We start from the raw sequence: 19364 nt of genomic DNA on the forward strand, positions 1-19364 counted from the left end.
ACTAAAATCACTCAGATCCAGAGACCCCCCCCCCAAAAGAAGTCACTTAAGATGGATTAAATTGATCAAAACTACAGTAAAACTAATATTCATAATTAAAATAATAAAATAATATTACAGTTTAAAATAAAAATTCCTGTGATTAAAGCTAAATTTTCAGCATCATTACTCCAGTCTTTAGTGGCACATGATCCTTCAGAAATCATTCTAATATACTGATTTGCTGCTCAAAAAACATTTAGGATTAATATCAATGTTACAAACGGTTGTGCTGCTTGAAAATTTTGTGGAAACTGATAGAATTTATTTTTCAGGATTCACAGATGAATAGAAAGTTCAAAAGAACATTGTAAATGTTTTTTTATCATGCATCTTTGCTGAATGAATATTACTTTGTTTCAAAAGACAAAAAAAAGTCTTATACTGCCAATACACAAATGTAATATATATTTATTTATATTAAAAGTGATATTCTCATATGTTACATCAGGTGATACATAATTTTCATTAGTACATTCTCTTGGTACTGTAGATGAAGGTGTATATTTATAACATGTATTAAATCCCCACAGCAAAAGCTATGTATGTCCATATGTCATCATTCTCATTATCTATGTAATAATAAATGAACACATGAAACTTTAACACAAAACCAGTCTTTAGTAGCACTGGTATATTTGTAGCAATAGCCAACAATACATTGTATTGTCATTATCAATTTTTCTTTTATGCCAAAAATCATCAAGATATTAAGTAAAGATCATGTTCCATTAAGATATTTTGTAAATTTTATACCATAAATATATAAAACCTTTATTTTTCAATAGTAATATGCATTGCTAAGAACTTCATTTGGATTTGATCAATATTTAGAACTTTTTTTTTTTTGCAAACCTCAGATTCCAGATTTTCAAACATTGATTGATGTATAAATCTCAATTAAAAAAATTGACCCTTATGACCGGTTTTGTGGTCCACGGTCACATACATACAAAAAGCAAGTATTTTTATATTTTATAATACATATTTAAATCTTTCTTATTTGCTTAAATAATATCAGCATACATTGATGGTTTTTAGGATGGCCTAGAAATGGTTTACACATACATAAATACAAATGTGTATGAGATAGATATAAATATATGATGTTAATGTAGTAAATAGTTCCAGTTTATAATACATTTCATATGTTTTACCTCATATGACAAAATATTTAATATATGAGAATTTATCTTTGTATGGGGTATCTCAATCTTTTCAACATTAGTGTACAGTAGGCTAACTAAGACCGACTGCAGGTTTCACAATCAATGGTAGAAACTGAGGCAAACCTTGCTAATAATAGATTCTTATGATTTTTTTGTGTTATTTTGAGCCAAACTCAAAAATGACATTGAGCAATTTCAGTGAGACCTACACTCTGGAAAATACTTATGATGCATTGTAATAGTTGAGAACAGCTGCATTTAGCAGTAAATGTGAACTGAAGCTCTTGGGGTTTGAACATGGTCACTGGAGACGGAGCTGCTCTATTCTGAGACGATCAGAATCACTAAAGCTGCCAATGCAAATCTGATTTTTACTGTTTGATTGGTTCAACGCTCTGAACTGGAACAGTTTCACTTCTGCTCATGAGAAATTAGTTATGAGTAATACATTTATTATCAGCTTGAAACTGCTCAAGATCATCTTTATGTTGCTGGTGATACATGATACATGCTACATGACTTCAGAATAAGATTAGAATAAGATATGAGTGTAATATGATCAATAAATTAAACAAAACACAAAAACTACAACACTAGACCTGAGAAATATGATGACATTCTTTTTGTCTGATTTGTTATCTATTTACACACTCTGTTTTTTATGATTCTGGCATAGTTGAGTCAAACTTGTCTGACAGATCACAATCTAATAGAGCCAATTTCACTCCTAACTGTGTTTGGCCACTCTGTGGAGTTAGTTTTTCGTAGTTCCTGTGGTTGGTCTCTGTGTGTCAGTAGTGAGTGATAGTGTTTGAGCAGCTGCAGTATCAGTTCAGTCACTGTGACTCTGACTGACAGAGGTTTTTGTACGACTCTTTATCACTGTGAGAACACACCACCACTGTGTTCACTCTGACAGTAATAATGTCCAGCATCTTCAGTCTGGACTCCACTGATGGTCAGAGTGAAATCACTGTTAGATCCACTGCCACTGAATCTAGATGGAGTTCCTGACTGGAGGGTACTTATTCCATAAATCAGGAGTTTGGGAGCTTCTCCAGGTTTCTGTAAGTACCAGCTCAGACACTGCTTTCCATTACAACAACAGACAGGATTACTGCTACTTTTACAGGTAACAGTGACTGATTGTCCAGTTTGAGCGAGCAGCACTGAGGGAGTTTGAGTCACTGTCACCTGCCCAAAAGATTCTGTCAGATGAGAATAATTAGAAATCACAAATAAATTTACAGATATATATCTTAACAACACACATTAAAACAAGTAAATAACATACAAAATCTTCACAGACACAAACCTCTACATAATACTGTCAGCGTCCAGATCAATATGGTGACGAAAGTCATTTTTGTTGGTTGTAGGTTCAGTTCTAGTGAAAAAGTTGTTGATGGTGCTTCATGTTTGACAGAGTTATAAACACACGCAGAGCACTGAAGTGTGTGTCGTTCATGTAAAACAGACTCTCTATGCAAACCCTTCAGTGGTGAACAGTTTAAAGTTGGCTTAATGTGATTTTTCACTGAACAGGACAATAAACAATAAACCCAGACCCACTTAGACCAAAGAATGAACACCACCTGCTGGCTTCACTAACACCTCTTCCAACAGCAACCTAGGCCTGTATAAAACTTCTCAGAAATGCTTTTAAGAATAGTCTTAAACTTTGACTTAAATGTAAAAAATTCTTCGTAAACACTTTTTAAAGAGTAGGAGACTTTTTCAACCAAAAATGGCCACCCTTGACCTTTGAAATAGCCAACAGTGAGCCAACTCATGTGAAGTCACTGCAGCACAACACTAATTATTTAATGTAACTGCAATGAAAAAATTTAATTAAGACACTATGTTAAAATGTTTTTTAAATGCTTTGCATTGCGCAAAATTATCACAAATTATTATTGATGCTTTGAAATCCTTTTCTATTGGTATGTCTCCTCATTTACAGTTGGAGCAATGATGTGAACATTAGTTTCATCAACAGCTCTGAGAAATCCCCAAAAAAAAAAAAAATTGTAAGTATATTGCATATTTGCTTGGAGTCATTTGTTTTATTTCTGATAATAATAATCTGATAAAATTGTGCAAGTTGCAAGCTGCATTTTTCCAGTTTTCCAGTGAACAAAAAGTAACTATTACTTCTATTTCTGCAGTTATGCTGTGATGACATCTGCTGTTTGAAATGTTGTAAGTGCAACAAAAACGTGCATGGGTCAAAGATGAAAAAGGGTTTAATCATAAAAACAATAAGTGTAATACTGCTTTAAATTTTTTTTTTTTTTTTTTTTTTAAGTAAAAGTTTTTGGTTTAATTTAATTGCATTTTTGTTTTTGTTTCTCTGACCAATAAATAAATAGCATTAATTTTTCCTAATTTACAAAAGACATCCACTAAAATTTAATTCACTGTAACAATCTTGTCAGGCATTTTAATAACAAAAATACATTTATGATATAATAAAAGACTAAGTACTTTCATCCAAATACTAATTATTTGTAATTGTACATTTTTATAATTTGCCACTATCCTAGGATTTGTCAGTAAGAATGTTTTACTCATTTAAAACACAATAAAATCTATTCTCCAAAAACTGTGTTGTTATTTGAAACCTTAAAAGTAGACACATTACTTACATTTAATGTGCTTTCTAAATGTCTGATAATAATGCGGTGAAACATGCCAAATTGTGCGGTCATACAAAGAAATTATGAACACAAAGAAAATCAAGAGAGGACCAACAAAATATAAGTAACTGATTATGTTGTATGTTACCAATTTAGGGATTTTGTCAATAGATTTAATGACTTCCTCACCCCTTTTGAGACTTTATTCAAAAGCCTAGCAACAAAAAACCTTATTTACATTTACATTATTTACAACATTCTCACACCGATATATTTATATTAATATAGATCAGTGAACTCACAATTACGACCTCATCCTTATCAGATACATTTAGCAACTGTTTTAGCTACTTTCAATTTAAAGCAGTTAGCTTTGCTGCATTTTTCCAATTTTCCAGTGAAAAAAGATAATCATTATTTCTACTTCTGCAGTTATGCTGTGGTGACCTCTGCTGTTTGAAATGTTGTAAGTGCAACAAGAACATGCATGGGTCAAAAACAAAAAAGTGTTTAAGCATAAAAACAGTAAGTGTAATACTGCTTTAAGTAGTTGTTTTTCCAAAATAAAAATAAAAAAATAAACGTTTTTGGTTTAATTTAAGTGCATTTTTGTTTTTGTTTCTCTGAGCAAAAAATAAATACATTTTTCCTAATTTACAAAAGACACCCACTAAAATGTCATTCAGTGTAACAATCTTGTCAGGCATATTTACAACAAAAATCAATTTATAACATTTTAAAGGACAAATTAATTTTACCCCAAATACTAAATAGTTGTAATTGTACATTGGAAAAAAAAAAAGTCAGTCAGAATAAGCATGTTGTTTGATTTTTTTACGTAAATATTGTTACACTGAATGACAATGTAACATTATTTCAACCAAATTTTGACATTTTATTCTTCAAAAACTTATTTGAAACCTTAAAGGTAGACACTTTACTTACTTTTAATGTTCTTTCTATGGACATAAAATCACTTTTTGACATGGACATCTTAATGCCTTTGACCTGCATGAAAAATGAAAATTATTGGTATCATACTCTTACTAATTCTCACTGAGAATTAACATTAAATAGATTTAGAAGTTGATGTTTTTATTGAATATAATTTAGTTTGAAGTCACCATTATATTCATTACTATCACCCATAGTTGTGCTTCTGACTTTATTTTTTTTATATTACCTGACCCTGATAAAAAAAATAAAAATAAAAGCAAATGTCTAAATGATACAGTGGCTGAAAACTTTCTAAGAGCAAGATGTTTCTAAATTAATTTAGACAATAAAGGTTCTTATATGGCATCGTGAAGCACCTTTATTTTTTAAAGTTTATGCAATATTTTATAAATGAAGCTCCAGGTCTCAACTTACAGGACGTTGAATGCAAATATCAAGCACTAAAATTAGCTCTATGGTACCACAGGTGATAAGATATGATAAAAGTTCCTGTTTGTGTTACTGCTAAGAGATTAAACTGAATACTGAAAAATAGAGTAAACAAAATGCAAACATTTAGGTACGATAGAACCATCATTTGATGATGGACACCATTGTTGAGATCCATAGTACTTTTTACCCCAAATAGAATGCTTTTACATATTCTTTCGTTATTCAAAAATGGTTGCTTTAATTATCTTAAACAAAATTGAAGACCATTAAGAAGGCCTTTGTCTAAACATATATTCAAGAATTGTAGATATTCTCATTTGCTGCTTAAATCTTCAACATTTTTAAAAACATCAAATATTAGATCAAGTAAACACAGAATCGAATACAGCAGCCAAAATTGCATGTGTATCTTCAAAAGCCAGTCTGGTCTCTGTTTATACGTAGATATTTATATGTAATGTTTAAAGGGCACAAAACTTAAATTTTTGTGGATGGTAAAACGTACAATTTAGACTTATATCTTATTGAAATATGTTTCAATTGTATTAAAAGTGATAAAAAATACCTTTTTTAGAAAAATCCTGAGATAGTATGTTAAAAGCACATTTTAGTTCATGTTCATGGTGTCTCAAAATAGCACAGTTGAGTACACTTGATCTTAAGTGTATCTTATTTAATTTTTTAATATATTAGTGCGTGAAAATAGAGCACTTTAAGTACATTAGGGAAGTGCACTAAGTGTACTTATTGTATTTTAGTGCATTTTTTTTCACCTGGGAATGTAAGTGTAGTACTAATTAGTGTATTAATATTAAGTATACTTAAGTAGCACTTTTTGGAAAATGTAATTTTAACTATTACATTAATAATATATTTTAAGTCAAAGCAATTTAATTCGGATTTATCTGACTAACACTATTTTTAAGTGTTAGTGCTAATTAGTATGTTTATATTAAGTCTACTTAAGTATCACATTTGGGAAAATGTAATTTTAACTATTACATTACTCATATATTTTAAATAAAATGATTTTAATTTAAACTTAGGGTAATTATGTGCAATTATGTGTAAGTGTACAAACTTTTAACTTATTTTTAAAGCATTTAAAACATTTAAGGGATACACTAATAAAATGATGTATATTTTTACAGTAGTACATAAAATCTATTTAACTATCAGTTGTATTTAGTATACTTTCAAAATTGCACTACTAAAATAAAAGTTAACTTTTATCTAGTGTATTTATAGTGTCATTTTTACAATTTTACTTGGCACAAAATATAAGATTGTACTACTAATGTACTTTCTTGTAAATAAGTATGTTTTAGTGCACTCAAGTAGACTTTGTTTTCATATGGGAGATGCTGTAAATATGTCAGTTTTGTACATTTTAGTGTTTGGAAAAACGTAAATAACTGTACTTTTTGTAGAACCACATTTTTCATAAAATGCATACAAATTATCATGAGAATAAGTTGGAAAAGCAGTTGTTTTGCAAAGTGCTACGGCACTTTTTTTTCTTCTTTTTTTTGCTATTATGGAAGAAAATAATATTAAAGATGCTTTTTACCCCCAGGGCGCCTTTAGCTGCATTGTACCCTACTGCTTAAAAAAAACTGTATATAACGTCTTTGAATGTTTCAGCTGAGTCCAGTTATTTGCAAATGCAGGCTCAATGGAAATGTTGAGGGTTGCTATGCAAAGTCCCTCTGTGAATAGGTTGTTGTTAGAGATGGGACTGTAAAGCTCAGGGTCAGATCTGGATGATCAGTGGACAGGGGAGCATTGCGGGCAGAGTGAGTATTTACCTTCAGTTGATTTATCTGAAGACTCTAGTTTGTCTTAGATTCGGGTTCCTTTCAGGTTTTAGATTGCTATTGTTTTTATTACTCCAAAAGGTCTTGACCTGATCTGAGATTGACAAGCAGCTAATCAATGCGAGATGAATACACTGTGGCTGCCGCTGCTTCTGGGTAAGTCTGTAAACTGACAGAGAAACCATGATACACGTTTGGGGTGAGTAAGACATTACTTCTATTCAGCAAGGATGCATTAAGATGATCAGTAAACATCTATTCATCAAAGAATCCTTAAAAAAAAGTATCATTGTTTCCATAAAAATATGAAGCAGAACAGCACAGTTTAATTTTTAAACATTGATAATAATCAGAAATGTTCCTTAAGCAGCAAATCGGCATATTAGAATGATTTCTGAAGGATTATGCAACACTGAAGACTGAAGTAATGATGCTGAAAATTCAGCTTGCATCGCAGAAATAAACTACATTTTACAATATATTACAATAGAAACCAGCTCTTTTGATTCATAAAAATATTTTACATTTTTACTATTTTTTTACTGTATTTTTTGATCAAAAATGCAGCCTTGGTGAGCAGAAAAGTCTTTCAAACACATTAACAAATCTGAATTATTTTAACTTTTTACTGTTATCATCAAGATAACGCATGCCGCTTTATTTGAGAAATATATAAAAATATTAAGAGGACGTTTTGCATGTTTTTTTTTACTTTCATAAGGTTCCAAGTAAAAGTATTAATTTACAGTCATACTGTATGTCAACAATTGTGTAACTGTTTCTCTTTTATTCCACTCTCATATCGTTTGCATTTACATCCTCAAACTTTCTGGAAAAACAGCCTGGCTCACCTGAGATTTGCATAACCAAGCAAATATGGTGTGCAATATTCCATATATTTGCATTGTATTTTTTACAGTAACATCCGTAAATAGTAAAACATTAACAGTTCTGCTGATGTGGGATGAACATGTACTTTTGTTTCAGATACAACCTATGAAATATTTCTAGATGTTTTAACATGCTTAACCCTCAGTTGCTCTTTTGCCACTTTTGACCAAAAAAAGATTTTTGATATATATATTTTTTTTGTCAATGGAATGGTAAATGAATGAAAAAAGACATGATTTGAAAAGGTGAAGCAGTCTTAAACAACAACAATGACAACAAAAACTCACTTGTGCTATTTATGGTTAAAAAAAATGGATGCTTGAACAGAAAACTATTTAAAATACCTACATAACAGAACATTTACAATTTCCGCCTCCTACTGTAAAACTGTGTAATCTCTGAAAGCCAGAAAACCTTTGATTGTGTCATCATGAAATCTTTAAAAAAACAATCAAAGATAAAAAAAAACATGTTTGGAAGTACAATGTTTCCAACTTTGATATTTCTAATAATAAATCAGTATATTAGAATAAAGAGTTATGTGACACTTAAGACTGGAGTAACCGCTGATGAAAATTCAGCTCTGCATCACAGGGATAAATTATATTTTAAAGTATATTAAAATAAAAACAACATTATTTTATTTTAACATTATATTTATATTTTTTGCTGTATTTTTGATCACATAAATGCAGCTTTAATGAGCATAAGATAACTTTTAAAAAAAAAACATTAGAAGTCTTACTGATCCCAAACTTTAATATGTGATATCAGGTAAAATGGGCCATTTAAAGTTTGGGTGCCATATCTCCTTAAAAGTCAATGACTGCAAATAATTTTATTGGACTGACGTTGATGATAAATCAATAAAAAAATATATATGCACACTTAGAAATAATGATTCATAACCCATGTCTTGTTGGCCTCTGTCAGATAAAATGCTGATTTTGCTAAATAATCTAGATTTTTATATATAAAAAGCAATTTGGTTTCTGGCCCAATTTACCTGAATGTGTTAAGATAAAATGAGCCAATAATTTCAGTTAAAATGGGTTAATTCTGAGTAGAGTTTAGGCAGAAATTCTAGTGGTTTCCCTTACAGAAAAATGTGTCTATTATTAATGTATTGTATTATTGCATTTGTGACATACCTTTTTAACATTTTACCTTCTAAATGTGTTTGTATGTGATTTGTGTTTATGTGTGCTCAACTATGTTTGTATGTGAACACACAAACAGTTGTGCACACAGAGAAAGGGTGAAAGAGACATTTTAATATAGAAGTGATAGGTTTTGAAGTAAAGTAGCCTAATGTTAAACTATTACAGACAGCATGAAAAACAGAAAGGATCAGAAAGGCAAGAAAGTCAGAAAGGAACATTAAGGAGATAGAAACGGTGTCCGCCAAGGAGGGTGCAAAAAAATTCATTAAGGGGAGAGGATGAGAGGAGCATTGGCCGAATAAATGCAGATAGTTGAGAGAGGCTTAAAAGCAAATATACTTTTTCTCTACGACGTAAAATTGATGTTCTAATATAAATCTAAATGCAGTGTTACACTTCTATATTATAAAATTAATTGTGTTTTATCAGAAATGTCTCTATTTTGACTTGGCCCATTTTTGCTGATCAGCCGGCCCATTTTACCTGAACACTGCTATCTCAAAAAAAGTGGGGCAGGTAATGTTTCAACACCTGTAGGGCCTGAACAGTTATATTTTATTAAATCAATTCAACACAAAAATATTAAAAATGTATTAATCAGTAGAACACAGTTAAATGTCATATATGGGTTTTTTGTTCCATGCGATAAAATAAAAGTGACCCCTAAATGAGAAGAGCACCAGAACAGTTAAGAGAAGTATTATTTTTGAGGTCTATGCAAACCTTACGACTTGTTTCTCAAATTCACGTTCAGGCTCAGTCGTATGGGCGGAGGAGCAGTATTTTTCAAATTCAAACAATGCCACATGGGATGAGGCCAGACTCCACTGTCAGTCCTGTTTCAAAGACCTGACAACCATCACGAGCAGGAACGTCCACCTCATTGTGCATAACCTCTCTTCGGACTACTGGGTTGGACTCCGCAAGAGTTACAATGGCACCTTCCCGTGGGCCAAATGGTCCAATGAGGATCCTGTTACATATCAGAATTGGTATCCTGGTCATCCTGTTCCAAATAAAGAAAAGAAGCTGATTCCTATATGTTCCTCAACTACACAAAGTCCACTATCTACCCCAATGACTACCACGCCACTAACCACTAGAGTTACATCAGCTCCGATGACTTCCACAATATTTCAAACCACCAAACCAGACGGTACGTGTCCTGTACTGGCCGATATGCTTTTTTGCTTAAATATGACATGTGACGAACTTGAAGATACCATGAGTATTTGTAATAGAACATCGAATGGAACCCCTAACACCACTGAATACACCACAACATACACCACAACATACACCACCACCCCTGTGAACACAGCATTTAGCACCGGGTTTAATGCCGCAACAATCGACGACACAACCGAAAGCACCACCACCAGCAACTGCGTCTTTGAACCCGAGCCAGATCCTGAACAGTACATCGAGGACGCTTGTGTGGTCCTGCTCAGCTTCGGCATGTGGAAGGAAGAAGACTGCAATAAAAGTCTACCCTTCATCTGTTATGATGGTAAGGATTTTATTTTAGAGCACAATTCATATTGTTGGTGTTCTGACAAGCTTGAAAATAAAGGTTCTAAAAGGAGGTTTGAATCCAACTCCATTTAAAATGCTTTAAAATTTCATTTTAAATTTTTAGATGTTGTAAATCAATTTTAATTTTCAAAATTTAAATTTCAATGCAGAAAAAAGTTAAAAATATAAATACGAACCCTTTAAGAAACTTTAGTGAAAGTTTAATGGGTGTTGAAGGAGAAGTTAACTTAATTTACAGATAATTTACTAACCTCCTTGTCATCCAAGTTGTTTGTCTTTCTTTCTTCAGTTGTAAAGAAACTGTTTTTTGAGGAAAACATTTCAGGATTTTCTCCATATAGTGGACCTCAAAGGTGCCCATGACTTTGAACTTCCCAAATGCAGTTTTAAAGGGCTTTCAATGATCCCAGCCAAAGAAGGGTCTTATCTAGCGAAACGATTGGTTATTTTCAGAAAAAAATTGACAATTTATATACTTTTTTAACCTCAGTTAGGAAGTGAACTTCTCCTTTATAGGTTCTTTATGGAACCATCAATGCCAAAAAAGAACCTTTTTTTTTTTTTTTTTTTTTTTTTTGAATGATAAAAAAAGATTTCATATAGAACCTTGGAGGTTGTATCAGGCATTTCATATAAGAATCTTTTAGGGGGTTCCAGTTCTGGGATGGGTTTAGTTTTAATTCATTTTTTAATTTTAATTGCTTAAATTTACTGAATTATTTAGCTTTGTAAACATTCTGAATCAGTAAAAAAAGAAAGAAAACTAGTTAAACATAAAAGTGTTATTCAATCATTTAAAACATTTTTCCTTATATACAGGCCCTGAGTATGGCACAAAAACACAAATACATTAACTAAGCTATCTAGCTATTTAAATTAGAGGACTTTACTAGTATCTAAGGGTACCTAGTAAATGCAACATTTTGCGATTATAGTAAAGGCAACATTTATCCTAGTTTTTTTTTTTTTTTACAAAATTACTTGAATAGCTATTATTCAAGTAGTTTTGGAATTTGAAAAAACTTCATAGGCTACATTCCCAGTGTCTATAAAAAATATAATAGTTTTAATGTGATTATTAAACAAAAATAAATCAAATAAAATAAGTACTGAATAAAAATAATTGTATTACATTAAAAACAATTCAAACATTCTTAAATATAGGGATGCAAATGAACTCTCTGACAGCAGGTGGCGCTTATGGAACAGCGGCAATCTATTGTTTCTTTGGTTCCAGCTGTAAACAAAGCAGCGCTGTGCGTATAAATACTAGTTTAATATATGACTACACTATTACATTAAGCCATAACACAATATTGATTTTTATTTCTATATATTGGACAATCCTTATTAAAATAGTATTCATTCATTCTTAAGATTGGAGTAACATATCTAAAACAAATCTTAGTAGGAGAAAGGGGTTCCTTATAGTAAATACAATATTTAGCCTAGTGTTTGTGTAATATATATACAGCCTACTGTGGTATGAAAAGAATAAAGGATTTTTTTTATCAAATTACTTTGTTTTTAATCTTTTTTTATTTTTTGGGGGAAAAACCCACTTTTGGAACTTTTGTTTTTAAGACCAGAAAAAGGTTATCTAAAATGTTCTCTTGAAGTGTTTATCACACTAAAACAAAAATGGTTCTTTTAAGAACTCCAAAATCAAACCTACATTTTTAAGCCTTATTTTTATTAGTGTTACTAACTTGCTTCTGGCAATATACATAATTGCATCTACCGGTCCTAGAGCGCTTTTTTGGCGAGATATATGCTTCAGATGTGAACACGACAGAAGCTTATCTGAGCTGGACTGAGGGACCCCGTGCTGAGAACATCAGTCACTACAGAGTGGAGATCAATAATACCTGGACAATTTACCAGACTGGCCTGTTCGAACACATTCAGAATCTGATAGCAGGAACTCTGTACACAGTTCAGGTGTTTCCTGTAAAATGTGACAGAGATCTCAATCCACAGAATATCTCCTTCTACACCCGTAAGTAGACTCGGACTTGACATCATTGTGTGCAACATGGTTTTCAACTTGATGACTAATGAGCAAAATTACCCATGATGTTTATTTTTTTTAGTGCCCTCTCATGTGCAGAATCTGACAGTAGTGGAAATGAAAACAGATAGCGCTGACCTCAGCTGGACTAAACCAGAAGGAAACCATCACTTCTACTTAGTAAATGTCACATACAAGTCAAATGCTTCTTTTAATGACCAAAAGTGTACTAGTGAGAATTGCACTATTGTGAATCTCATTCCAGGACATGAGTATGAGTTCACAGTTAAAGCTGTAGTCAATCAGACAATTGGAGGTGTGCCAAGCAACGTTTCTGATTACACCAGTAAGTGCAGAATGTATTTTGCTTGGCTTTGCCCATCCATTCAATTGGTCTGTTTCCTTTCAAAGCCACACATTTAACAGCGCAAAATTGGAATAATGCATCAAACATTTCCTAATAAAGCATCGTTTCTAAGTTTGAATCCTATATGAGTTTTACAATAGTTTTATTGATAAATTAGCTTCTTTTCTTTCTTTTTTTTTTTTTTTAGTTTTCTTGTTAAATCTAGTTCCATTTGTTAGCAATTTTTTTTTTCCTAAGCTTACATTATTTGGTGCCTTACTCGTGCCTCTTTTATAATTTAACTTATGCACAAAAGTTAAACATCGCATGAAACAATTGTGAATACAGCACCATTTCTGTTCCATATGTTGTAGACAGTGTTATTTTAACATTTTATTAATATTTTGAATATTTTAGATTTTACATTTTTATGGTATCCATAATTACAATTCTAGTAATTTTGCTACGTGCTATTGTTATTGTATAGCTTTATTAGTTTTTTATTTTGTTTGCATTTATTTTATTTCATTTTAGTTTTAATTTTATTGCCAAGGCAAAATTTCTAATTTAGTTTGTTTTTCAACTAATATTTATATTTTATTTAGTTTCAGCTTAGTTGGTTTTAGTTTGTATTTATTTCCATTTGATAATTGTTGTGCTTTAACGTAAACATTTTTTAGTTTATTGCCAAGATTTTTTTCAGTTAATGCTTCTATTTTAGTTTATCTTTATTTTTAATGAACAGAAACATTTTTAATAGTTTTAGTTTCTGTTTTAGATTTTTGATTGCAATAGTAACTCTAGTTCAAGAAAATAAAACAGTCACTTTCTGGTTAGCTGGAACAAAACATGTATTTGGAATAAAAATGCAAGTTGCTGCATTACGGAAGCCACTTTTTCATGCAACTGAGAGATTTATTCAGTAAATGTGTTTTCATTGTTGCTTATGTCATCTTATCAGATAAAATGCCTAATTAAAAATAAATAAAGAAAACATTAAATATAACTTGGCACTTCCATCCAGCATGTGATGACCTCAGATACATAAAACAGGTGGCTGGAAACAGCTGTTGTCAAAGTAACAAGCATTCTTGTGACCACAACTAAAGCTACATGTTTTTGATAGACTAACTGTTTTTTTGTTGGGATTTATTTTTCAGGACCTTCAACTGTCATTAACCTAAAACATTCAGAAAATAAATCTAACACATTCATAAATGCCTCTTGGGATGCGCCTAGGGGAAGACATTCAGGATACCGCTATTGTCTTACAAAAGTCAATCACACTTTTAACTGTGCTAAGTGCAATATAACAAACAGTGGCTTTACAGTAAGCAACAGCAACAGTACAGTAAACTTTAGTATTACAGACTGCAAAGAACAGCCTGAAGAAACCGTTTCCATCGATGTGGGAAATGAAAAAGATGGCTCAGAGTTTTGTCTGTGTGTAGCAGCGCTGACAAAGAATAACAGCCTATCAGGAGATCCAGTTGCAATCCCAGCATACACAAGTGAGTCTCATGCTCAGTTATTACATTACTTCCCAGAATACATTACTTGTACATTACTTACAGAATTACATTTTTGTAACACACAATTTGAACTTTATAATTCGGAATTGTTCATATCTTTCTTTGTGAGGGAAATCCCTTTTTTTCCCCTCACAGTTGACAATTTATATCATAAAATGTTGACCTTTTTTTTTAGAATTGCGAGTTTAAATGACACAAATCAGACTTTTTTCCTTGCAGTTGCAAATTTATATCTCACAATTCTGACTTTTTCTTAGAATAACAAGCTCTAAAAAGATAAAAAAAAAATCTGAATTGTGATATAAAGTGGCAAATACCTTTTGAACTTTTTCCAAAAAAAACACATATTTTGTTCAAGTCTGTATTCAGCACTGTTGTAACATTTCCTAAATTCTGACAAAATGACAAGTCTCTTCTTTTCTCTTCATTTCATTTCATTTTATTTCATTTCATTTCATGCAGGCCCAAGAACTGTGGACCTCGTTTTGCAGTCCACACCCCAAACCATAACTGCTACCTGGACAATAAAAGGGAACTTTCAAAAGTTTAAAGTCATTATTAAAATTGAAAACCATATTGTCCAGCCAATCGGTTATACTGAGCTCTTGACCTACACATTCAGTAATCTGGAGGCAGGAGTGCAATACACCATTTCCGTTTTCACTCTCAATGGTGACTTAAATAGTACTGATGCTACACAATCCATATACACCAGTAAGTAATTTTTACATTGCAAATCGCATTTTTTTCAGATCAATTGTCCAGTAGCTTAAATCATTATCTTCATTTCAAGTTTAGCTGTATAACATCTCACAAATCATTTCACAGTGCCTACTAAGCCTGCTTGGGTAAGTGCCACCGCTAACCAAACTGCCATAGAGCTAAGCTGGGGAGCTCCAACTGAGACACAGAATGCCATGATTACGTATAAACTGGAATGTTACACTGTTTTTTGGAACAAATCTTATGTAAGCCAGACAGTTAATAGGAGCTTCACTTTTTTTGATTTAAATCCTGGAACAAGATATGATTTTAATGTCAGTGTTGTAGCTGGAAATTTGACGAGTCTTCCAGCCACTTATAATACAAGCACAGGTAAAGAGACTACATTTTGTTTGTTTATGAAGCAAGCATTTGGCTTTGTTATTTGCATCTATTGTGTTTCATGATTATGCTATGATTATGAACATGAGTGTTTTGAGTCTTTTTGCAGACAGATTTCCTGGCGTCTAAAATTGTCTTTGTTTATTTTCAGTGCCTAAGAAGAGGACACTGGTCCTCACAATGTTGTGTTCCTCTAAAACGGCATTTCATTGTGACAAAAATTATACTCGGAAAGCACTGCTTGATGAGGTGTGGCAATACTCAGTCGCTAAAAGCTCGTTGCAACTTTACAGTAACAGAATTATTACGAAATAATTGCACATGAGAAAAAAGAGGGCGATTTAAAGAAATAAAATGATAAATGTCATGAAATAAGTAATATCATGAAAGCAATTATATTTGTATTGGTATACACAATAGTTATTCTTGAACAATAGTTATTTTTATTTAAACCTTCTTAAACAGCTTTGTGCAAATAGATGGAAAAGTTAACAGAAAAAAAAAAACCCACTAAACTTCCTGTTCTGTCTTTCAGCTGGAAAAAAGATTTTCTGAAAATTTTGATGATCTGGTCCACTGGGATCTGAACTGGGCACCAAATAGGTTTGACAGCTAAATATCCAAACAGTCACATTTGTTTAAAATCATTACAAATTAGTATGGTTTTTATTGACCTCTGACTCTCTTTTCACAGGAACAACGTCCATTGAATCCCAATGACACGGCGTACTACAACTAACAGGACAAATCGATTTTGTGTGATTTTGTGCAAAATGGAAACGTTTTTTGGTATCCCAAAGCGCCAGGCTTATTATTACTAGATTAGGAAACAAGCTAGAGAAGAGGAGAAATGTATTGAGGAATTGTAAGGTTTTGGTGAACCCTGTGTTATGGAGATCAAGGGAATAGTAAAAATCTGAAAATTTTGACCTTGTGGGGACATTTTTGTTCCCATGAGGAAAACATGCATGAACTTATAAATCATACTACTGTAGATGTTTTTTGAAAATGTAAAATTTCTTTTTAAAATTTCTAAATTCTTTTTGTAATTAGAACATTATTAGAACGTTATTTAATGAAAATATTTTTAACAAAGTACAAGTAACATAAGAAAATTCAGATAACATTCTCTCAACATTATTAGAACGTGCCAAACACGTGGCAAAACATGAGCTTATAAATCATACTAGATGTTTTTGTGTGGGTTATGTTTAGGGTCAGGGTTTATACAGTTAATGTACAACATTGAAATCATTATGTCTTTGGAAAGTGCATTGGTTTAAGTGGTTAAGCGCTTGTTTTTAGACGTTGTTTTTGGGTTTTGATTCCTATACTTGTTTTTGACCACTTTGGACCTGTTTTGCATTTTTCTTTTTTTGCAGATAGCGTCTTTATTGTAAATTGAGTGGTATGATGATATTATCGTTGAGCGAGCTAAAATTAATCTTTAAAAACTGTAACATGAACACTTTTTTAAAAGATATTTACTATAGCTTTTTAATGATGGATCATTGCATATGTGACCCTGGACCACAAAACCAGTCTTAAGTCGCCGGGGTATATTTGTAGCAATAGTCAAAAATACATTGCATGGGTCAAAATTATTGATTTTTCTTTTATAACAAAATTAATTTGGAAATTAATTAAAGTAAAAAAACAAGTTCCATGAAGATTTTTTTCGTAAAATTCCTACTGTAAATATATCAAAACGTATTTTTTGATTAGTAATATGCATTGTAAAGAAATTAATTTGGACAACTTTAAAGGTGATTTTCACCTTTTTTTTCTTTCTTTTTTTTCACCCTCAGATTCCAGATTTTCAAATAGATGTATCTTGGCCACATATTGTCCTAGACTAACAAACCATACATTAATAGAAAGCTAATTTATTGAGCTTTATGATGTATACATCCCAGTTTTGTCAAATTTAACCTTATGACTAGTTTTGTGGTCCAGGGTAACATATGTTATATTTTAAGAACCCAGCTTTCTTGTTGTAATTTGTTATTTAATGAAAAATGTTTTTAATAAAGTACAAATAACATATACATTTAGATAACATTCTCTCAACATTATGAGAACGTGCCATACACGTGGCAAAACATGAGCTTATAAATCATACTAGATGATTTTTGAAAATGTAAAAATGCAAAAAGTTCTTTTGTGTGGGTTATAATTAGGGGCAGGGTTTATACAGTTCATATACAATATGAAAATCATTATGTCTTTGGAATGTGCATTGGTTTAAGTGCTTGTTAAGTGCTTGTTTTTAGATGCTGGATTTGGGTTTTTTGATTTTCACTTGTTTTTGACCACTTTGGACCTGTTTTTTTTTTTTGTTACAGATTTATTGTAATTTGAGTGGTGTGAAGATATTAGTTATATTTGAGGGAGCTATAATTCATCTTCAAAGCTGTAACATAAATACAATTTTCTTTAAAAACATTTAGCTTTTTAATGACGGATTGTTGCATATTATTTTGGTATTTGTTAAGGGATTTGTTTAACTTTAAATAAAGATATTACACATGTTTTTTTTGTTTGTTTGTTTTTTTTTTTTACTTCTGATGCTCATTTACATCTCCATCCATACCCTTTCTAAAAACAAAAAATATGCTCAGCAAAAAAGATTTCTAAGCATTTCTGTCATGTTTTCCAGTATAGATACCTAAACATTCTTAAATCAAGAGAGCAAATAGAAGTAGTATTAGGTATTAAGCTGAAAAAAGTGACTAATATTAAGTAAAAAAATATATATTTTGGTTAATTTTTGTATATTTAAAAAATATAAATGTATTCTTTTAAAAGCATTAAGTTCTAATAGATAAAAAGTTTTTTTTTACACAAAAACACTTTTAAGAACGGTTCACCTGCAGGTAAAGATAAACCTTTTAAGAATGTCAATGGAATTGTATCAGAAAATTAAAATTAACATTAAAATATTTTTACATTATAATTTTTTTATGGTAGAAAATATATTCATGTAAACAAGAAATACATTTTTTTGTATTGGTTCATTTTTGTATTTTTTGAAATGTATTCTTTTGTTATTTTTTAAATGCAACATTTGCAATAATTTGCAATAAGAACCATATATGCTTAAAACAAGCTGAATATCACCATGCTGTTAAACAACACTCCCACCTTGTGGTCAATGACATTATTGCACCAATTAAAGGTGCACTTCCACAATCCACATAGTCAAAATTAAGTGAGTTTTTACTTGAAACAAGCTTGAAAAACAATCTTTTCTGTTTGAAATAAGATTTTTTTTTCTTACCCCATTGGCAGATTATTAAGCTTGCTCTAAGCAAAAAATTACTTAATTTTGGCTAGTTTTTTTCTGAAAACAAGATTATTTTTACTCGTCTTGAAAATCCTTCTTGATTTAAAATATTTCAGATATTTTTGGCTGGAAACAAGAAAAAAAAATCTAATTAAGAATAGCATTTTTCGCACTGTAAATCTTACTCGGAGTGTTAAAAAATGTACTTGTTTCTCCTTTCTTTGAGTGATTCAGCTTTTTAACAGGTGTTCTTCATTAATGCTCAATCATCACTCAATTAATCAACTAATTATCTCATTAACTTCAAATAATGCTTCAATATTACTTTTTTACTGTTTTCTAAAAAACAGAAACCAAACAAGATTTTGCAGTTAAATGGTGCAGCATAAGACACACTTCAAAACAAAATATGGCTCTAAATATGGACATATATTAGAATAAC

This window comes from Garra rufa, chromosome 24, assembly GCF_049309525.1.
Source record: "Garra rufa chromosome 24, GarRuf1.0, whole genome shotgun sequence".
In the NCBI taxonomy this organism is placed as follows: Eukaryota; Metazoa; Chordata; class Actinopteri; order Cypriniformes; family Cyprinidae; genus Garra; species Garra rufa.